The sequence below is a fragment of the Marmota marmota genome, unplaced genomic scaffold, assembly GCF_001458135.2.
Source record: "Marmota marmota marmota unplaced genomic scaffold, marMar, whole genome shotgun sequence".
Lineage (NCBI taxonomy): Eukaryota > Metazoa > Chordata > Mammalia > Rodentia > Sciuridae > Marmota > Marmota marmota.
Window position 1 is genome coordinate 24227083 of NW_026000185.1, and position 23566 is coordinate 24250648.

Below are 23566 nucleotides of genomic sequence, written 5' to 3' on the forward strand. Positions count from 1 at the left end.
GCTGCTGTGCCTCGCAGGCTCGGGGGGTGTGTGGTGGGGGTGGGGTGCAGGATGCTGAGAACATGTCTTCCCAGCACCTAGGAATCAAGAAGGGGCTGATGACACCAGGCACTGTCCCCTGGGAATGGACCAGGACGGCAGCAGGCACTGCTTCTGCAGGGTGGTGGTTGCAGCTGGGATGAGGTTCTGGAGAGAGAACACGTCTTGTGGGCCTCTGTGGGTTGCTGGGCGGGTTCAGGGATCTGAAGATCATTGATTCTCCCTGGAGTTGGGGAGCTAGTGAATTAGGGTCTCTACTCCAAGAAGCAGAGAGCTCTGAGCACAGCCTCTTTTCAAGCACGCAATAATGTTTCTGCTGTCAGTGGCCATGAGCCAATGGAGGGAGAAAGCAGCCAGCTTGGGCAAGACCCATTGGAAGGGACCCACCTCGGGCAAGCCGCTCGCCCTGGTCACTAACAACGGGCTGAGAGTGCAGAGCTGTTCACAACAGGAACGCTCACTGTTGTTTCCCAGAGGCTCGTTATGTATGGAACAAAGAAAAAGAGATCAAATAATATAAAATATGAAGCAAATGAATTTCCCAATGTGACAGGGTGTAGTGTGCTAGTGAAGACACTGGGTTGGAGGTGCAACTGGCTGTCATCAGATCAGGCAGGAAAATGACAAATATTTCAATCACATATGTCTTCCTTTCTAAAAATCTGCACCTGTACTATAAATTATGGGTTATAATTTTATGTCTGAGGGAATATCTGGGTCAAAAAATAAAAGTGGGCCCCTCCATGAGAGCACAAACTGAAACCTGGGCAAAAGAGTCTGCGTACCAACTCGAAGCAGAGAGCCATTTCTGAGCAGCACAGAAGGGCTCCTGTGGCATAAGAGCTGAGTTAGGGAGAGAAAGGACTCCCAACCTCAGAGGGTCTGTAGACAGCAGGGACTCACCAGGCAGGGCTCTGGGGACAGCGACTGCTCACTTCTGGACGGGCTGATCCTATGTGGATATGTGCCTGCGACCAGAGTTCCACAAGCCCTCAGATGGGCCATCTTCCTTCCCACAGGGGCTTGCTTTTCCCTGTAGCTTTGACAGAGACAGTGTAGACACCTCTGCACCCAACACAGAAAAAGAGAGGGCAGCAAAGAGCACCTGGAACTGCTGTGATCTCATGACCATCCATCATGTAGAGGCCACCTAGGAGAGCAGCTTGGTAGACAGTACGTTCTCAACCATGGACGTTTCAAAATGTCTTTTGTTTGTTGCTTTTTTTTTTTTTTTTGTCCACATTAGCAAAACTAATTTAAAATACTAAAGGGGCTTTCCTTGGTTTAGCCAATAACTTCAGAGGGTATGGTTTATAATATCATGTGGAAAGCAAATCTTTAAGTGTCTGCTAATATCACCACCATACAATGAGTACGGTTTTTGACTATGTGATGCACTTGCACGTACGTTTCGCCATCTCCTGCCTAAGATGACCGTCAGCAAGCAGAGTAGTGGTCTGCACCTCACAGGTGAGATGGCTCCGCAGCTACTAGGGCAGAACTAACACCACAGTCCAGGCTGCACCTCCAGCTTCAACTCTGCAATGAAGACATCACCAGGGAATAATATGAAGAGGCTTAAGAAGACCAGAAAAAGGCCAAGAGGAGTTGTGGGCTGGTGCTGCTGAGGGCTGGCAGGTCAGAGAGGTTGACACTGATCTCTAGCAGAAGTGAGTGCCCTAGAGAAGAAACCATTGCTCCCTGGGGCTAAGTAGCTCTCATGTGACAGCAGCTACAACACAGTGCCACAAACCTGGCACTCCAGACCTCTGCCCTGGGAGGCTTGGTTGCATCTGACCCAGGCTCTAAAAATATCAGAAGGGCCAGAGAGCTCATTAACTACAGATGAGCCAGAACTCATGCCTTGAATCCTGGGGTCACTCCTCAGGACCCATGAGGGCCAAACTGCTCCTCTGTACCCACGAGAGCCTTCACTTTTGCAGTACAAGCCTGAGACAGCACTGAGACCTCAGTAGACACTGAGCCCTTCATGTGTCAGGCGACACAGCCTCTTTCTGTGCCATATTCTCTTTCCCCGGCAGTGGGCAAGTTTCTCTACCCAAGAATCTCAGGATCGTCTCCCCCAATGCTCCACCTCCTTCCTGACGCCACGTTCTGGAGGAACACAGGCTGAACATGTCTGACATCCAGTCTGTGACCAACCTACAAACGCCTCTTGCCTCCCAATTTTCAGGGACACAGTGTTGACCAGGCCCCATGTCTACATTGCCCACGTGAAAAATTACAGTTCTGTCCAGCCCCTGGTGACTGCCCCGGGAAGGAGGAGGTCCATCTCTACACAAGCTTGGCTGCTGTGTTGATTAAAATGTCGCTCCTCATTTGGTCCTTGGGAAAGCATCAGAAGAACCCGCTGCCCCTAGACCTGTTGTTCTACACGATGAGCCAACGAATGTGCTCCAGGGAGTTTCAGGGAGAGGTGGTGACCCTGTGACAGCCCCCAGGTGCTGGTGGCCTCCTCTGTGTTCTTATTTGATCTTGACTTCAGCCATTCCAGGTGAATAGTCTTATTTTCTTATTAACAAGCATCATACTTTTCAGAGAGGTACTTGTCTCCTTGGGATTCAAATTTAGAGGACAGTGACCAAGACTTCATGTTCTTTTCACTCCAAGAGCACTGTGTAAGAAAAAAAGTCTAAAAAGAAACTGTACAGAGGAGTGAGGGACAGGCAAGGGAAGAGGGACACTGCAGGTCTGCACTCAGGAGCACACTGGCTCCATGCCCTCTCTCACGACACTCCCAAAGCACACCCCTGACCTGCAGCAAGCTCAGGTTACAGAGTGCAGTGGCACACGCCTGTAATCCCAGAAACTCGGGAGGACAGCGAGTTCAAGGCCCTCCTGGGCAGCTCAGTGGTAGAGCATCCCTGGATTTAATCCCCAGTGTGCACACACATGTACACACACACACACAGGAGGAAACATCGAGACCCTCTGTCTCTTTTCTGACTTCCTCCACTTGTCTTGGCAGAGCTGCTGGTTCCCCAGGACTTTCCACCAAGGGCCTGTGCAAGGTGGCTTCCCCAGAGTCACTTCTGGCTCTCAGACAGTTCAGACACTGTTGCAGCATCCACCAACTCAGGATCTCCTCTGTTGTAAGACAGAGAAACGAAGAAGACAGAGATCTGCAGAGAACGACTTATATTCTAGGTTGGTAAGGGGGTCAGTTTCAGGCCTCAGGGACACTCTGGTTATGTACACACACAAGGCTGTTGGAAGGTGAACAAAGATTGGGTTCTTGCTCATGTTGGGACCTCTGCTGGGAACAGGGATCCTTGGATGTGTCAGTCAAGAAAGGTGGGAGCTGGCAGGGGAGCGACTCCTAGGTTGTCCACCCAGGTCCCCGTCACTGGCAGCAGTGACAGAGGGACACGGGGTAGCTAAGGCACCAATCATGTTCTTTTAAAAAATATCTGTACACAGCGGCTAGAGCTACACAGTAGTCAAGAGGCAAATGACTGTGCTGAGCTGCCTGATTTCTCCCACACACCACTGACCGGAGGCACAAGGAGTGGACAGAGCTTGCTCTGGAACGGCCCGTCTTCACGGAGTCGGGTCCACCAAAGCTTTGGGTCCTGTTAGCTCATCATTCAGAGCAGTACTACTAATCTACAGGTGCATAAGTCACCTAGATTCCCTGCTCTATGAAGATCCCCAAGGTCTTACTTAGCAAAAGGATTTTAGGCCTAGAGCCCACATACTACAAATCCAGGACCCTTTACTTGCCAAAATGGAATTTACAGGAAGCTAAAGTAAGGCCTGAAGACAATGAGAACGTGCACCCTGGTCCACTCCTGGACACTCTGAGGAGTGCTGCGGACTGTCTGTACAAGGCCAACCTCAAAAGAGCAAGCTTCTTTCTCTTCCTTCCTCAAGAGCCCTGGCAGGGGGGCTGCCTGGCGTCTTGTGCTCTGCAGGCCCAGAGCCTCAGTCTGTGTGCACTCATCTGCTCAGGAGTCTAACTCCCCCTGGACTGTGCACACACACAGCAGACACCCAATAATTACCAACTGAGAACTGGGATCACCTGTGCTGGGAAAGCGTTTCTGACTAGGGTTATTGGTGATAATATCTGTGACCCAACGAGATGTAATTCTCCAGTGAGTGAGACATGCTGTCCAGTGCCTCCAGGCAGCATCGACATCCCTGTCCTACAAAGCAGTGGGTGACACCCAGGCTGTGGTCTTTCATTATCTGAATGGATGTTGTCCTTTTGCCATTCTCTAGCTGCTGATTTTAGAATAAAATATCTCTGCTTGGCAGCACTGCCCACCATAGATAGTTTTAGCTATATTGCTTAACGCAACGTCAGGGTCTCCTTGAGGTTTGAGCTGCACACAACGTGCCCCGGAAAGGGCGGAGGCTGCGCGCCGAGAGGCCAGGGATAGACGGTGTCCAGCAGGGTTCTTCTGTAGGTATGGTCAGTAGAAACTGTACTTCAAATGTTGAATTTGGCGGGGACTGAACTCAGGGGCAATTTGGTACAGGGGACTGAACTCAAGGGCAACCACTGAGCCACATCCCCAGCCCTATTTTGTATTTTATTTAGAGACAGGGTCTCACTGAGTTGCTTAGCACCTTGCTTTTACTGAGGCTGGCTTTGAATCCGTGATCCTCCTGCCTCAGCCTCCTGAGCCAAATTTTGAATTTTCATCCTTTCCTTGTGGCCTGCAGTGAGACATCTTCTCGTGGTGCTGATCAGGGTCAAGGAACTGCCCTCCCATCAGCCACGCAGTCACAGGGGTCGACAAGTAAGCTGTGTTGCTCAGCTATGAGGTTTAGTAGGTTAGGTGTATTAAATTCATTTTTGACTTATGGCATTTTTGACTTCAGTGGGTTTATTGAGCTCAACACCACTAGAAGTTGAGGTGCATTGGTAATTGACATTTTTTGCTCCACTGCACGTTGGGGGTGACCATTTGACATGGTTCTAGCGATGAAGATGCAGTTGGCATACCCTGAGGAAGCATCCCTTTCTGAATGAAAGGCAAAGCCTCATTCTTAGGACTCCAAGATGGAGCCTCACACTCTTCTCAGACTCAGGACGTGAGATCTGCAGGCTGAGACAGCCTCCTGACAGCAGTGAGGTGACAAGTGCAGACTGCTTTCTGCACGGGGAAAGCGGCAGCAGGCGGGCGGGCGGCAGCAGACCTCTGTGCACTCTCGGCTGTGGGCTAGCCCTGGACTTCCTTTCAGGAGACAGTCCAGCCAGACACTGCTGTCTGCCCAAGTAACCCCAACTGCGGCACCAAGTGATGGGTAAAAATGACAATCAACACAAAAGCCAACTTCAAGCTTGCCTAAACCATACGTGTAAAGGAAAGGGCACAATGCGTAAGGCTCTTCCGTATCCCAGCCCAGGTAAAGGAACTGCCCCTGATGCTGCTAACTTCCTGAAGAGGCTTCTAAATGCACTCAACTTTTCTCACCACGGACACCATTCAAGTGCACGTGTCAGATAACAGGTCCGCGACTTGCTGGCACTGGAGTCTGATTTCCCAGTTGGATTAGCTTTTGAATTTCCTTTAAGATTAAATGGATAATTTATAAAGGGGGTTCTGAATGGAAAGTCTACGAATATTTATGGTCCCAAGCTTCTTTCTCCAACCACTGGGCTATTCCAGTCACTGTTTTCATTGGTATATGAAAAATCACACATGTCCCTGCCTTGTGAATTCTGGTGTAACATCCTAGCTCAGAACCAAAGGCTAAGGCAGTTCTGATTTTACAGTTGTGTTTTTCTTAAATTAGGTTTTCCTCTCCCATTAAATGCTGATCAAAATGAAATGGCTCCTTTTTGCAAGCAGTGACTACTTTCTTAATCAACAGTACGCTGTGTATCTCTCAGGGAAGACGCCATGGGAACGCACAAGCACACAGCAAGAAATCCTGACAGGATTCTGTAGGCACAAATGTCCACAAACTGATAAATCTCCAAATTCATCTGTTCTTATCTATGGCCTTGTATTTATTGACTATATACATGTATAGTTACACGTGGAGAGAAATGTCTTCCAGATTACGGACATTTTGGGGGGGTACCTTCATCATAGTCCAGAGAAGCACCATAAGGTGGGTTAGACGTAGCCAAGATGACACTTCAGGACCATGCACACCAGTGTTTTCAGTTCTGCTCTTTCGTGTGACGTGCCAGTTGAAAATACTTCTACAACACAGTCGGAACCAACCTGGATAATTTTGAGTGCTTCAAATTGCTACCAGCACATTTCTGGGAATCATCTAGATAGTAGCCAGTCTTCCCTTGGCTTGCCATTAGTTTTGGGGGGCACATGTTTCAACAGCAAGGCTGCAGAGCATGGAGCATCCCTGGGGTGACCAATGCGGCACCCCACGGAAGCCCAGAGCAAGACGTGTGCAGAGGTCCCTGTCCAGTGGCACCCACTCCAAACTCCCTTCTCTCCTGGTCCCTCCGTGTGAGAGTCCTTATTTCCACCCATTATGAATTGCAAGAAGCTTCTTCTGGCTGGAAAGGGAAGCAAGTAATTTACACCTGCTGTCTGTGGGCGAAGCCAAGATGATTTTCAATGACTGTACCTGAGCACCCAGGAGGCACCAGGCGCTGATACTCTAGATGGGTGACAACTGCAGCTGTTTTCCAGGGGCACAGTGGGTCCTCTCGTTCCCTCCGCCCTGGTGGACCTTCCTGCCTTCCTCCACTCCTTCTTTCTTTCCACCTTTCCTGCAGTTTGTCTCCTACAGGGAGGGCACAAGAAAGGCCTCCTTTCTTCACCACGCCTATCTTCACTGAGGCTTTTGCTCCCTGGTTTTACACTCATCTTAACCTTGTGATTCTCTGAGCCCACCCTCTGAGTTGACCCTCCAATCATCACTATACCCAACCCTTCCCAGTACTGTGAATTTGAAAAGTAGAAGAATTTCTAAATGATGTTTTATTTTCAGCTACTATCTTTTTTCATATTTTAAAATTTCATGCATCTTTCTAGGGAAAAATAATCCACTGACTATGAATCAACAATCACAATTTTATGTGACTGACATGAATGCATCTAAAATACAGTTTTACATTTTAATACTGCACATGGCTTTTATTTGGAGACAATGCTCAGATCATTATTTCTGAAGGGAATGTCTCTCCCACCTATTCTACTTATGCCACTTTAAAAAAGAAACCAAGAATGATGGGTTCTATTGGCCAGCAAGCGGCAGGACACGAAATCACTCAAGACAGCTAACGGACCCTGGGAAGGCTGAAGTGGTAGCTTTGTCTTAAAGATAGGAACACAAGTTCTTCCATGATACATTTGACTTAAGGAGAGAAAAACGCTTTCTGATTAATACTCTAACATCCTCAAATTCTGACAATGTTCTAGCTAAGTGTGCCGCCAAACCCACTTGTACCTGACATTACCTCCTCTGTAGCCAGCCCCTGACGGGTCCAGCTCACGATATCAGCTCTGCTCTGCACAACACTGGAGCTGTAACTGAGTTTAATCAGTGTCTGGGTTTCCATGACTTGTGATATCTGGCCAGCTCAATTCTTGGCATATACATAAAGTCCTTTTTGTCCATAAGGAGAATGACAACTTAACAAATCAGTAGCTTTTGGGTACTTATGGAAAGGTTGAGAACAGGCCAGCTGCTTCCTCGATTGGAGGTGATGCATGGTTAATTTCTTTATTTTAGCATACTGTACACAGATGCGGCTGGGTTGTTAATTTTGCTCTGCTACAAAGAGTTACAAGGTATCAGCTATCAGCTGATTTATTTGAAATCCTCCATGGAACACATCAGAATTTTAATTGTTTCCTGAATTTCTGCAACAGAAGAAGAATTGATGTCACTGGAAAATGCCTTGGGTCCCTGCTGACTGCAACTAACTCCCAGTGACTGATTTCCAATTGATACAGATGAGGCCTCAGTGGCAGCACACACAGATACACCCACGTGAGCCCAGCAGCCCAGTAGTGGCTAACAGAGACCATGGGGGAGACGAAACGCTCCTTTCCAACAGCTCATCAAGTACACCGTTCTCCTCAGCAGCTGTGACCGGCGAGGCCCAGCACAGAAGCTGGCAGGAACAGATGGTGCCGCAGGGCAGCGCTCTGTTCCCCGCTCCCTGGGCTGGGCTCTACAAGATGGGAAAAGGGCTTGTGTGTGCAGTGGGTGGGACGGGGCTGTGTTCTCCAGCAGCAGGTAAAATCCATTTGTCACACCAGCTCCAACCGGGTTTTCAGCACAGAAGTTAATATCTGAAACCAATGAGGCATTCTGTCCCACCCCTGCAGGGGAGCAGGGGAGCCTTGCACGGCATGTCCTCTGAGAGGCGGGAGGGACAGAAGGAAGGATGGGGGTGGAGGGTCAGAGAGACAGGGAGGGAGGACAATGAAAACAGAGGCTGGGCTTACAGCGGCTTTGAGGCCTTTGCTGTTTTATATTTCTCTTTTAAAACAAGATGGCAGAAGAGAAGAGGGCTTGAAGGGAGTGTTTTCTCTTAATGCCTTCTGGGGAAGAACTGTCCGAGGCCACCACCACCACTGAAATCCTCACCTGGCTCCCCCATTCCCCCAGGAGAGCTTCTGCAGGAGAACAAGGGCGCCTTGCCCCTGGGGCCCTGGCGGCCTCAAGGAAGCAGCCCTACATACTCACGCAGTCTGCAGTACACACACACACCGCAGCCATAAATCCCCATCACCTCAACTCTGAACGCTGCCAAGGTGCGGGGCACAGAGAGGGTTTTTACGAGCAGGCCTTCAGCTGCAGGATCCCACCTTCATAAAGAAGAGATTTTAGTCCATCCTGTCTATTTATTTTGTGTAGAAAAATCAAGGGCAATAAACCATGGAGAAATTCACTCTACCTTATTCCATTTCACACTTTTGTCAACCACGCTTTATCGAGTATCTGAATGAATTTTTAATATCATGCCACAAAATGCTTTGGTCTTCTATCATATGCTGGGACTCTATCAATCTGATAACACTTGGGAGTTCTGAGAGATACTCAGCACAGAAGAAAACAGCTTTAAAGTTTAGTCATTCTGATGGAATGTAAAAGCTTATATCAGTGACAGGTTGACAGAAAAAGCTGTTTTCCTTTCCATTTCACAGACTTCCACGTATGAACGCCATGAAACATGTCAGGACTTTCTCTGAGTCTATGAAGACAGAGATGGCATCTGCTCCCAGTGGGAAGCCCTTCTAACCAGTAATACTATAAAGTTTCATGATTCTGAATTCTGACTGACATTCAAAAGGGCAGGGAGGAGGTGTTTACTCTATTTTATAGAACAACATCAACTGCTTGTCTTAGCACATAAATACAGTTTTATGGTACACAATCCCACCTCAAACATCATTCCTCTCTCCTTCTCACATATACCCCAAATCCCAGTCCCTCTGTGTTAAGCAAAGAGGGTTCTAATCTCCTGCTATGGGCAGGAGGGGCTGACACCTGCCATCTGCCTGCCTCCCTCAAGAAGCTGCTGGCACAGAGGGTGAGGTTACTACTGAGCCCAAGCTCAGGCTATAGAGTTTATGCGGCAGCAACAGCTCTACCGCAGTTTCTAGCCACGGTGTAGAACTCCAATTCCTATCGGATGTGGCAGAAGCAGCAGTTGAGAAAGAATGATCACAAAATCCATTTTAGTAGCTTGGATTGTGGTGGCAAAGAATCCAGTTTCTTTTCCCCACTGTAACTTCTCAGGTAGAAAAGATGGCAACCACATTGCCTTAACAACATGCCATTGTGACAAGAAGACACAGGTCATTGCTAATGGACCTGCGGAAGGCAGGCAGGCCCCATTCTCTTCCAGAGTCCTCAGGGAGGCACCGCACCACTGGATAAAAATTAGGGGACAGAAAAACTAAGTGGCCAAATAATCCCTGATCTGACCCACATTTTTTTTTAAGCTTAAAAAGCTGGAAGGAGATCCCAACTTGAAAGGCACGATCCCATCCCTCTTGAGTTCACCCATCATCCCTGAGAATCCACCCTGAGGCAAGGAACTGGAACCATCAAAATAAGCCTCAGAACAAAGAGAACAGGACAGAGCACTCCCCAGTGAGCTGCCCACTGTCTGGGAGCCACCAGCTGTGGATGGAGCAGGCGACAGCTGGGGAGGGGTGGTGCTTCTAGACTGCTGGAGACACAGAACAGCTCTGCTGGTGGTGCTCCAGGAAGGAGGAGGAGGAAGCAGACACAACTGAGAGCAGGTGGTCCCCAGGGGTGGTTTCCCTCACATGTCCTCAGCTGGGCTGACAGAGCCCGCCAGGGGACAGAAAGTTCTTGGCAGTGAGAAAGATCGCATCACAGTGGTTGTGCTCCTCAAAGTTCAATCCTAGCTGAAATATCACCCCTCAGTATTTACTTTCATGGTGAGTGTTATTATTTTTTAAAAATATCTAAAAAGTTTCCTTGAAGGGCATGATGGACTAAAGGCTGGCCAACACTGCTCCAAGAACACTTAGAACGCAGGCCGGAGGCCCACAGACCATATCTGAGGAGAACGGCTGTGAAATGGCTCCCAGAGAAGAAAGGAAGGGATGGCTTGGAAGCCCTCATCATGGGCTGGCATGGTGCTGGGTGAGATGGGCCTCAAGTTCATAATTCTAACACTTCACTGAGCTGGGTTTTATTGTCCACATTTTACATATGAGAAAACTCAGACTCTGAAGGGTATGGGGGTCTGTCTGGGGGCTATACAGCTGCAAAGTGCAGAAGCCGAGACTTAACTGGGGTCTTACTTCTATTTAAAATATGACCCCAAGGGATCCCAGTCGTCCCTATAGTGCCCTGTGTCCACTCAAAGGAAAGGGTGGGTTGGGGACAGATGACGGGTCTTGCACTTGAGTTTCAGATGGCACCATGAAACAACAACCAAAGGGGCTGAGATGCGGAAAATGTGCAGAGGGAGAGACAAGATATGCAAAGACATTCAGGTTCTCTTTTTCTTTAAAAAAGAATCACAACTGCTATTCATGTTACCACGCTTTCTGGACTCATCCCTGCTTCTTGTTTTCGAACCTGGGTATGAATGTGTTCAACTCTTTCCCCAAATCAGTTCTTTAAGAATTAGTCCAGAACTGACATATTTGATCTCCTTCCAAAACCTTCCTCTAAACACACAAGTTGAACCACAAGGACTATATATCTACACATGTTCAAGAGGACCCAAACCAACCAGCACAGGAACAAAGCGATAATGAATTCTGAATCAAACCCCTGCCAAGCCTCCCTTGTTCTGTTGAGGCTCTGCTGGGTCTGTTCAGGAAGAAGCCCCCTAGGGAGCAGTGAGGTGCCTCCGTTGCTCACTCCTTCTTACTTAGTTTCTTTTCTTGAGAGAGTAAGAGAAGAAGAATGGATGGGAGCCTAGAAACCCCAGAGTTAGGGAGTCTTGGATCATTTTTACATTGGGGGATACTCACTTGGAGACAAACCCTTGGCCATGATGGGTAGGAATACATCTGGGAATCTGATGAGAGAAAGACCCTGCTGTTATCCAGTTCACATTGAAGTGAAGCAGCAGGGGATGGCACTTACTTTAGCACCATGTACTGAGAGCTACAATGGGACCCTAAGTGCAAGGTGGGTGGGGGCTACTGACATATTTCCACACTTCAAGTATCAGTGTGGCTACTCAGTGGCAATAAGAAATGGCACGGCGTTCTTCTCTATGCTTTGGAAATGCTCACATCCTACTTTCCTTCATTCTGTGACCACATGCCCCGCCAAGGCAGCATGCTGGCAATTCTGTAACTTCTGAGCAGGTGGCTCAGTGGTGCCAGGGCTGGGGTTATGGCTCAGCTCTTGCCTAGCATGTATGACGCCCTGGGTTTGATCCTCAGCACTACATAATAATAAATTAAATAAAGGTATTGTGTCCACCTATAATAAAAAAATATATAAAAAAATATTCTGGTGCCCACATCCAACCAAAAAGTCCTATTCATCTTATAAATGCCTTGAAGGGTCGAAATTATTAATAGCACTATTTCAATTGCACCTAAGCTCCATCAGGTACTAGCATTATTTTTGTAATGCATTTTTAAATAATTGTAAAATTATTTAAAATTCAAAGGGAAAAATATATTGTCTCTCAGATGCATCCAGAAAACTGTTCAGGTTTTCTGATGCCGGGGTCAAATAGTAATTTTCACCAATGGCACCAACTTGGGAGACCATGAATATACCAGGCACTATAACCATGCATTTGCATTTAATTTCCAAAACTACTTTCAGGAGATAAATATGACCAACCTCCATTTACAATAGGAGCCTGGGCCCAGAAAGTCAAGTGGGTTGTCCCAGAGCACACTGAAGGAGTGGCAGTCTGGAGCACAACCCGGGCCTGTCTCAGTGGCTCTTAAAATGCTGCTCTTCCTACACACGAGCCTTCCCTACTGTGCTGCGAACACCAGAAAACGAGATTTACTTTCCCTCCCAGTAACCATGAGCTCCGGAGCCTTGGAATAGTTTACTGCCTCCATTCCCTTACTGGGCAAATGAGACAACTGCCGAGGCTGTTCTGAGAAAAATAAGAAGTTTTCCACATAGGAGCCCATTTTAGAGTAAACTGTACATCAGTATCAGCTTCCCCAAGCACCTTCTGTGACAACTGGCCCCATGTCACCCAAACAGCGGTGGTCACCATGCAGTCTTGCCAATGTCAGGAGTGGCCACCCTTTATGATGTCTGTACAAAGAATCGCAGCTTCACAGACTCGTGAGTGGAATTGTGGAGTGTCTCTTGACTCCCTCAGTTGGTACCAATGTGGTTCTTCTCTACTGTTGTTTACTCAATTTGTTTTCTTTCAGTTAAGATGTGCCAGTCATGGGGCACCCTGGAGGTGCCTCCAAAATACAACATCCTATTTTCACAGTGTGACAACAAGAAATATGAGCAGAATGTCGGGAACTTTGAGGGGAGCATGGAACCCAAAGCACTGTAATGCTTTTTAATACCTCCTATTTGGCAGTGCTGGGCCAAAAATGTGTATGGAAAGATTCTGAGTTGATCAGAAACCTTGGGGGACAGTATGAGAAGTAAAGACCTGCCAGTCTCTGTCTCCACTGGGACACTGAATTTTGGAAAGAGAAATTGAAAGGTGTACTCCTGTAAGCATGAAGTCCTTTACATGAATGTGCCCCATGCCCCTGGAGGGAAGGATCATGCTGCCAAAGGACAGCTGAAGACCCGGAGCGGGGCTTCCCTCCGCAGGTCTTTCTGGGAGTTTGCCTCATGCCTCGGCTACCTGCCTCTGCCACCGGCCCCCCACTGCCCCTTCATCTGCTCCTGCCTACTAAGAGGAAGCTCTCTTGGTGGTTCCCTCTGGATCCCTGCTCTTTCTCCAGTTTGCCCGCCTCCACTTGGCCTCCACGTGCTGGGCTTTCCGATTTGTACCCTCAGCTGAGGTCGCTGACAACTCTGAGCCCACACATCTTAGCCTACAGAGGCACTCCCACCCTGCTGTCAGCTCTGGCGGACAGAGAGCACCCCTTCTCCTCTGTCCCCCTGACCTCCCATACTTACGTTGGTGCCACGACTGCCCCAGACACAGAGCCAACAACCTAGCGCTTCACAAGTACCGCGATCACCCAGAGAAACTCTTCCCCCCGCTCCACAGGCTTCCCCAGGTGCCCACTGCCACTCCTGCCTGTGCCCCAGGGGTCTCCAGGGATGGAGGAAGGTGTGGAAGGCGAGCCTAAAAGAGGGAGCAGGTGTGTGCAATGTGAATAAGGTCCCCAGGGCTCTGTCACCTCTCCCCTCACACCTCAGGACTGCTTCTCTAAACCTTGACATTATTTGTAAAGTCCCATTTCTACCTCACATTCCTCATCAAATTGGTTACCGGGTCCTTGCTGACTGCCTCTCAAAAACACCTCCCATATCTGATTCTTCCTTTCCATTCCCACAGCCCCCAACCTCATTATCTCCTGCCGGGATTGTTGCTGCAATTTCCGCGAGCAGGTCTCTGCACCTCAGGCTCTCTCGGCTCCAATCTATCTTGCACACTGCTGCCAGATTAACCTTCTAAAGCGGTGGTTTCTAAACTTTGGTGTGCATCAGAATCACCTCGGGAGCTTGTTAAAAGCACAGATGCTTTGACCCCAACCTATAGATTAGGATTGAGCAGGTCTGGGTGGGGCCGAGGCATATGTATTTTTAACAAGCTCCCTGGTGACTTGGATATAGTCAAGGTCAAAGAATCTCTGGCATGGCTCTCACCACGATGCTCCCTTCCACACAGTTTCCGTGGCTCGCCACCACCTACAAACCTGCTGTGTCAGGCCTGAGGGGAGAGGAAATGGGATCCAGCCCGTCTTCAAGGCTTGGCCTCACCCACACCAGGCGGCTCCTCAGTGTCCTCCTGCTCTGCCTCAATGGGAAACCTGTACTGGGCCTTGGTGGCCTGCAGCCCGAGCATGCTTCCCACTTCCTTCCTCCTGATATGTTCAAGCTGATCCCGTGACTTGGATGTTCCACTTCCTTCACTTCCACAGAGCATCACGACAGGCTGGGGTTGGGGGACCCTGAGGAAGATGGATCCCATGCTGGTTGGGGTGTGTTCAGTAGTAAAGTGCATGCCTTGCAGGCACAAAGCCCTGGGTTTGATCCCCAGCTATAACACACCATCCTAGATGGGGTAAACATCTTGGAATGGGAATCCAAATCACGTACAAGGGATGCCTACACTTCTGCATCTGCCACATGCACGCCCCATCACTTACTGCTCCAGATGGTCTTCGGAGGCACTAGCTTATCCAAGGTTGCTCAACAACACAGACACAGTGCTGAAAACCCAGGCTCATCTGACCCCAACTTCAAGGTTCTTCTAGCTGTAGCTGACTCCCAACAGCTCAGGTGTAGGGACACTGAGGCCCTGTGTCCAAGATCCGTGCATCACTTTGGATCCCCCAATTTAACTGACCATAGCCTGCCTTGACCAGGAGCCTCCCCTGTAACACAAGCAGTCTACTCACATGTTCTCTGGGTCGCACATGTTACACACGGTGAAACCTAACTAAGTGAGGACCCTGAGAGATCACTGAATTGTGATACTCAATTTACTGGAGAGATGAGCTGCCCACACAGAGATGACCAGCATCACACCTCGTTTCAGGGGAAACATGCAACACTTGAGTTCACTGTAATAGCAATAGGAGGTAGTTATGAAATTATTATCATGGTATAGTATGTACTACAACCAATTCTATGCAGTTATGTTTTAAGTTGTGTCTTTGCATTTCTTTACATTTATTTCAACTGAGAACAGCACCATATATGGTCTGTGCTTATCTGCATACATTTTAATAGATTTTAATGTTTTACAATACATTCATATATATTTTATGACAGTAAATGATGAAATAGCCTGTTATCTAAGTATACTTTATACATTCATGACATGACTTCTTCTTAATTTTTTAAAAATATTTTCAGGCTATGCAGATTATCTGCAAATTATCCCAAACTGTCATAAATTTCCAAAGGAACTCTGCATGTATATGGACCTACATAAGCCAACTATGTTGCTCAAGGGTCAACGGTATTGTTATTGTTGAAGTTAAAGGTGATGGAAGGACCCACACTTTGTCATGGGTGTTTTTCAAATTGTGAAGATGAATCGGTGTTGACTGATTTGTATTCCTTTCCCAGCATTAAATCATAACTGCATAAAATTAACTATAGTACATACCACACTATGGTAATAATTTCATAGCCAGTGTTGACTGATTTGCGTTCCTCCTGTGACCACTGAGGCTGACACTATGGAATACTGTTTTTAGGAATGAAACAGAGCATTGCAGAAGCTCTCAACCTTCATTTCTTAATCCGCCACGATAGCCAATCCTTTCCACTCTCTCTGAATAAACTGTCAAATGACACCACAACACACAGAATCTCTGGGTGGAGTTTGCTATTCTCCAGTTTGTCCACAACTTCTGCTCTCCTGAGGTGAGCTCAGTCTTGCTGTGATCTGTCCCTAACACTCTTTTTATGTCAGCTGTACTAGATAGTATAATTATACAGTTTAATGAACTACTAACCTCATGGATCCACTATGAATATGGACTGAAAACTATTGCTTCTCTAAAATCTAAAAAGAAGTTTTTTCAAATTTTCACTAAATATGAGAGACCTAAAGAAAAATTGTTATCCACACAGGTGTAGATAAGGCAAGCATAAAAGATTGTTTATAGAAGGACTCCACATTTGACAAGTGTCTAAGATCTCCCTCCACCTGACAGTGGAGACTGTCAGGGTAAAGGTGCACTAGAGAGGAGAACACGCAGGAGAAGTGATCCAGAGCCCTAGTCAGCAAACAAATAAATACAAGGCCCTGGCCACGTATGGAGCATATACACAGAAAGGCAGAATCAATCAATGTAATTATGAAAATGAACTCAAAATGGGTCAGAAATCTAAAGGTAAAATCTGAAACTATACAACATCTAGAAGAAAACATGGGTGAAACATCTTGAAACCTTGAGTTAGGCAAGGATGTCACCAAAAGTATAATATATAAAGGAACAGATAGATGAATTTGGCTTCATTAAAATTAACATATTTACTCATTAAAATACACTGCTAACTGAATAAAAAGAAGCTACAGAGTATAAGAAAAATCTTTGCAAACTGTGCATGAAGAGGTACATACAGCTGGACATGGTGGTGCACACCTGTAATCCCAGCGGCTTGGGAGGCTGAGGCAGGAGGATCATGAGTTCAAAGCCAGCCTTAGCAACAGTGAGTCCCTAAGCAACTCAGTGAGACCCTGTCTCTAAATAAAATACAAAATAGGGCTTGGGATGGGGCTCAGTGGCCGAGTGCCCCTGAGTTCAATCCCCAGCACTCCCTGCCCAAAAGGAGTTAAATACATACAAAAAATTTTAAATTCATTCATTTATGTTACTTAAGCAATCATATCATACACACACACACACACACATTATAAGATCTTTAAAAACCTCAAACTCAACAATAAGAAAACAAATACCTCAATTTCAAAATGAGCAAAAGTTTGACAAAGAAACTATTCAATGAAGATACATATATAGAAAATACACGAAAAGATGGTCAACATTGTAAATCTTAACTAGCTGTCAGTTCCCACCTAGGGGAATGATGAAGTGGAAAGACATACAGAGCTGGCGAAGGGCCAGAACTGGTGCTGCTGCTGGGAGTCCAGGATGGCAGCAAGGAGACAGTCCTGGGAAACATTACACGCACACTCCCCAGGTGATCCTGACCGCCTGACCCTGGGCGCTCATTCAAGAGGACAGTCACAGATGTGCATGCAAAGACACCCATAGCTGCTTTACTTTTAACAGCCCCAAACTGTCAGCAACCCTAAAGTCCACCAACAGAAGAAAAGGCAGTGGTGTGTCCAGGCAGTGAGCAGAGCCCTGGTTGCCAAGAGAAGGAAATGATCTTCAACGCAACAACACGGAAGAATCTCAAAATCACCTTGTGGATGAAAGGAGACACTGTACTCTGGATGGGTCCTCTAGGACTGGAGGTGTAATTCCTGGCATCAAAAAAACATGAATGAAAAAAATTTGAACACAAAGTAACTACAGCGAGGGAGAGCAGATCGGGGGTGCTTGTGTGGATGGGGCAGTGAAAGTGAAATGGACCACCAGGGGCATGAGGAGACCTTGGAATGAATGGATGGATGTACTTACTGTATTGACTGTGCTGATGATGTCAGGAGTAGATACACACCAAAATTTATTAAATTGTGACATTCAGATATGTGCGGCTTATTGTATATCAATTGCACCACAATAAAGCTTTTTTTAAAAATTAAATGTAAGCCAGGTAATTGGTGCATGTCTGTAATACTGGCAGTTTGGGAGTCTAAGGAAGGGGGAATCTCAAGTTCAAAGCCAGCGTTAGCAACTTAGTGAGGCCCCAAGTAACCCCGAGAGACCCTGTCTCAAAATTAAAAAATAAAAAGGCCTGGGTATGTGGCTGAGTGATTAAACACTCCTGAGTTCAATCCCCAGTCCCATAAATAAGTAAATAAGTAAATACATAAATACATAAAATCTGGGTATGGCGGTGTATACCTGTGATCCCAGTTATGTGGAAGGCCAGGGGAAAGGGAGTTTGGGGCCAGCCTGGGCAACGCTGCGAGGACTTGTCTCAAGAAAACAAAAATTAAACACAGATAACATGTTTTCTTTTTTACGATAAATGGCTTTATCAACCAAAAATTTTCAGTAGCAAAGAGAGGTTTCCTGTATGTATAAAACAAACAGAATTGACAGTGGAAAACCATCATCACCTAGAGTTAAAACAAACTTGGGAATCATCTAACACAACTTTCAGATGAAAAAGCTGAGGTCAGAGACTTACCATGAGCTTCCCAGGTCACACAGCTCGCTGAAAGGCAGAGCTGGGAACACATTCCCAGCTCCGTGACCCTTGAAGACTTTTGAACCTGAAATCTGCATTCATCTACGAAGTCCTTAAGCAGTGGTGATTCTGGAAATGACTGTAACCCCACATCCCACTGTGGGTCAACCCACTATGACCCTGAAGCTCTACCATGTGGTCCTTGTCTGTTGCTGGGCCACTCAGTGAGACAGGATGGTCCAGGAGACGAGGGAGCAAACCTCCGCATGCTATGGGCTGCCAAGGGCATGGGTAACCAACCCTCCATCTCCTTCCTTCATCCACAGATGGCCTATGGTGATGCTGCTCACCCCCTTCGAATCTCGCCGGGGGCAGAGAGAGCCTGACAACCAGAAAACGACGGAGCGCCAGCGCGGAAGCCAGCAGAGCTGGGTTTAAACCACAGGTTTTCCCCACTTTTGATCTGAGCAAATGTGGGCCAAGAGAGCAGCCCTGAACCTACGGTTCTTCTCTGTAAAATGAGAAAACAGCACTTTCCTTAGAGTGTGGCTTTAGAATGGTCATTATCAGTTTGGTTATCAACACAACTCCCATGTCCCTTGGGCTCTATCAGAACTGTGTCGCCAACTCTGTCTTCCGTGGTCCTTGCCCTCTTCCAACCACCCTGGTGAAGCTCCTCCTGCCGCTTGGAATCACTGACCTGATGGGGAACATGTTGGGCAGGAGTGTGTTCCACCCGGAACTTTAGAATGCAGAATATCTTTGCCTCCACCCTATGTCTGCCAATACGTAGCCTTTTCAGGACAAAGGATATTTAGGACCTTGGTCAGAAAAATCCAAAATTCAATTCAGTTTATTTGTGAAAAGTTGAAATCCTAGACCTACCATGGTGTATAACATCTTCCACTTTAGTCTCCTCACCTGAAAAAAGGATTCTTGAAGGAGGGACGTGAGATGGTACACAGCCCCTGATTACAGGGAACTCAAGTTCTGACAATATTAACACTGATAATAATCTCTAGGGAAAGAAGCTCAAGAAGCTTGGCCTGGTTTTCTGTTACTAATTAATAGTGCATGAACACTACTACACCTACGTGTGTGCACATGTGTGTGCAAGATGAATTCTCAAGGGAACAGAAAATAGCCATTCCTTCAAATCTCTTTGAATTGCCTCAGAGAGACAGGTGTCGAGCAATGACATCTAACAAGGCTGTCTGCGAAACAGCTGTAGGAGGCAGCTGGAGAAGCCCAGATGAAGAGCACAGGTTCCCGGCCTCACTTTTTCTTTGCTGAAAAGATGTCAAGGTGAGTGAAGAAAATGTGCCCAGCCGCTGCTTACCATGAGGTGTCACGGGCTCACCCTGTCTCTTTTTGATAAAAGACATCCTGAGTGCAAGGAAAGAGGGGGAAAGTGAAGAAGAGAGAGATAAATTGGATGCTCTGCAAGCTGGCTTTCAAAGCAGGCAGGCATTAAAGGTTGGAGGGGGGCTGGTAGGCTCCATGTCACAGAGACCCAGTGATTCCAAAAGCAGAACACATTAGCTGCCTGCGCTGGCACGGACGGCTGGCTGAGAGCAAGAGCACAAGAATAACACCCAGAGCCTCTCATGGCCAGCATATGCTACCTCTCCATGAGGACAGTGAGCAAGGCCAACTGAGAGGGGCTTGTGTGACAGCGCCGGGCCAGGGTGATGAAGAGCCATAGTCAAGTGGTGTACGGGCTTTTTCTCAGGTTCACAAACCCCACTGGTGAGTCCAGCTACTTTCTGTGACCCAGAAAGTTCCCGTGAAACATTGTAAGGTCCTCCCCTCTTGGTGCTGGGGATTGAACCCAGGGCCTCATGCAGGCCAGGCAAGTGCTCTACCACTGATACACATCCCAGCCCCAAATACTGTGTTCTTGATTCAGGACAAATCAGCCCTGGGCTGAAGAATGAAGGCAGGACTCCAAGGCTGGCACTTTGGTGGGTACTGCTGGTTAGCCAACCCCCACTCCTCTCTTCCAAGCCAGCACACATGTGCTGGGAATCTCCAGAAAACAAGTTCCCGAAGAAGACATATGGTGCTTACTTGTTAAGAAAGAGTGCTAACAAGACAAACTGAGAAGTAACGAGGGGAAAGCTGGCTGAGTTTGTCAGTCCCATCAGGAGGTGAGATTCAGGCTGGAGGACAGGAGGGGGCTGTGGTGCAGTGCACACTCCAGACAGGAGCCCCCAGCATTGCTCTGGGCCTCTACCCCAGGAGACCAGCAGAATCAGCGCAGCCCTTCCCCTTGGGAGTGGCCACTGCTTCTGGGAGGCAGGAGGAATGGAGTTTCCACCAGAGGCTCATATTCTTGGGGTAAGGAATGGCCCTGTGGAAAACCTCTCTAAGCTTAACTCCTTGGCTCTAAACCATCCAGGAATAGGGTCCCTTTCTAATCCTACTTGAAAACAGGAACCTGCAAACCTCACATTGCAAAATATGTTTAGCGGCTTCTAAAGATTCTGGAAGATAGTGGCTCACCAAGCAGCGGGATGTCAAGGCAAGAGCGGTGCCAGTGGCAAGCAAGCCTCATCTTAAGGACCTGCTCGAGTCAGCAGGAGGAGGCAGGCTGCACGAGCATCAGTTGGTTTTCAAAATATGTTATTTACAATACGCAGCAGATGTTCTTTGAATTCTAATGTGAAAATACAGGCTTTTTATTTTTTACTGACAGACTAAAAAGTACACTTAATATAATAATCTTGCAAAGTCCAAAGATTACCTCACAGTTTGGAAAATACTATGTTGAGTCATTAGTCCCATTACTCAGTATTTTCAAAACTCACCAGATAAATATGGTACACTGAGACTTCCTGGTAACGACCTTCTATTTTTTGCAAGGAAGAACACAGCAAGGCTTCCCAGAAGCCTCAATTAAATCTGGAAAATGTTTCTAAGATATTCTGAAGCATGACACATGCACATGCTAAAATGTTTCAGGAGGTCCCTGCCCATGGGTGAGTTTCTGCTGTCACTCACTAACAACAACAACAGAACAGAGTTAGAGAACAGGCAGCATGCCAGGCTGGGGGACTCAGAGATGGAAGAGGCAGCTCTTGTCCTCAAGAAGACTTCTGTCTAACAAACAGATGATTACGATGCTGGGGAACAGGCTCCACCACATGGTGACCACAGGATGCTCTCAGAGTACCTGACCAGCTTTGAAAGCAGCTGGAACCAGTAAAGATTCTCAGAGGAAGCTCTCTGTGGAGTCTCCATGGCTCGGAGGAATGAGGTAGTCACTGGTGGGCCACTGGAACAGCCCAGGGAGGAGCAGGGGTGACTACAGAAAGCCTGAGTGGCAGCAAAGTAAGTTCTGAAAAGAACTCAGGCTCTGGAGTCAAATAAGCTCCCCTGTGCTGCCCACCCCAGGCAACCTGCCTCTGTCATTTCTTCCCTGAAGGAACCACCCCCCCAAACAAACAAACAAACAAAAACAACAATGGAGAATGCAGGCTTGCTGTGAAGATTCAGAGGGAGCACAGAAAACGTCTGGAGCATAGAGGGTGTTCAAATATGGCTAGCTCGCTCCCCTCCTTAGCCCTTCTATAGCTCTGCAGTGTAAATGCTTCCCTGACTCCTGATCTCACCTGGAAGAGATGGGGCTGGCCATAGTTCTGCCATCATTCAACAGGTAACCCCTGTGACTTTTATTCTGCAAATTATTCAACAAATACCTTCTCATTGTGAGGGCCTGAATGCCACAAAGGGTTTTGGTTACATAAAAAATGTAAATGTGGGGCTGGGGATGTGGCTCAAATGGTAGTGCGCTCGCCATGCACGGGGCGCTGGGTTCGATCCTCAGCACCACATACAAACAAAGATGTTGTGTCCACCGAAAACTAAAAAATAAATATTAAAAAATTCTCTCTCTCTCTCTCTCTCTCTTAAAAAAAATGTAAATGTGGATGTTTTGGGGGTGAGCATTGCTGTATGCCCTTTGTCTATAACATAGCTATTTATGTGAACTCAAAGTGCAAATATTTTCAAGTATTCAAATAACCAACATGCACCAAACATCTACATTCAGCACTGTGTGCGGTACAGTGCTGGGTTCTGGGCATTCAGATGCCTGGTGTTCCCACCAGTGCTGTAAGGAGGAGACAAGCAAACAAATATCAGCAACATGCCCATAGACGTGAAGACCGAGGCCTGCTGGAGCAGCAGTTCTCACCCTTGGCTGCAAACCGAAGAGCTCTGAAGAAGGCCTTGGCCCCTGCGCCCCAGCCCTGGGACTCTGCTTCACTTGCCTGGATGGTGGCCCATGCACATGGGATTTGGAGGCTCTGTGAGTGATTCTAATGTGCTTGTCCAGTGCAGGTAGTTTCTTTATAATTTATCATGAAATGATTGGCGTTATCAGCACAGATTCAATGGTTCTCAGAATTTGGAGTCTACTGGAAGCACAGAAGCCTGGGATGCTTGAAATGTGATGGGCCAGGACCTCCGTCTGTTTATCAGCTGTTCCAGGTAGTGCCGGCTCACAGGAAAGTGTGAGAACTGCTGTTCTATGGCTGGGCTGTATCTAGCGGAACAAGATCAAAGCAGGGGATTGACCCCAGGTCACAAAGGGAAAAACTGCCTAAAGTCCGCCCATCCTTTCTGAACCCTTGTTCGGCAGCCACAGCATGCTGCCTCTCTGTGTGTGGGTCTGACCCAGGCTGCTCTTCCCACTCTCCCCGCTCCAGAGCCCTGGGTGCGGAAGGCTAATGATTCCTTCCTCGATGAGGAAACGGGGCCCAGTGCCTCGCCTGCAGATCCAGGATTGGTAGGAAGCAGACTGACAGCCAAACCCAGGCTTCCGATGTCTGCCCTTGTGCTGTTACATAGCTGTCCTTGGAGCTTGGTCCTAGGGCCAGCAGCATCAGGGCCTCCTGGACACAAAGGAAATTTGTGGGCAATGTACAGTTAAATACTTCTTAGGGGCATTGATGTAAGGCAAGGAAAAATTTGTGGACTGGTGTGGATTCTAGAATGATTCATAAAGCAATAAGAAAGCACATGTCCTCTTATTCTGATTCCTTGAGAGTTATCAGGTGGCAACGAAACACCAACTAGAATATGTATGTCTTTGTCGACATTCTTCTCAACAGTTTCAGAAAAATTCTTTTCGTTTGCAGCATTAAAGACTTGATGAATAATT

At 47.4% G+C, this 23566-nt stretch overlaps 1 protein-coding gene across 1 annotated transcript in view; it reads right to left on the reverse strand.

The window, feature by feature from the left end:
- Auts2 (activator of transcription and developmental regulator AUTS2) overlaps window positions 1-23566 on the reverse strand; it is a 1115816-nt gene that overhangs the window by 315493 nt on the left and 776757 nt on the right.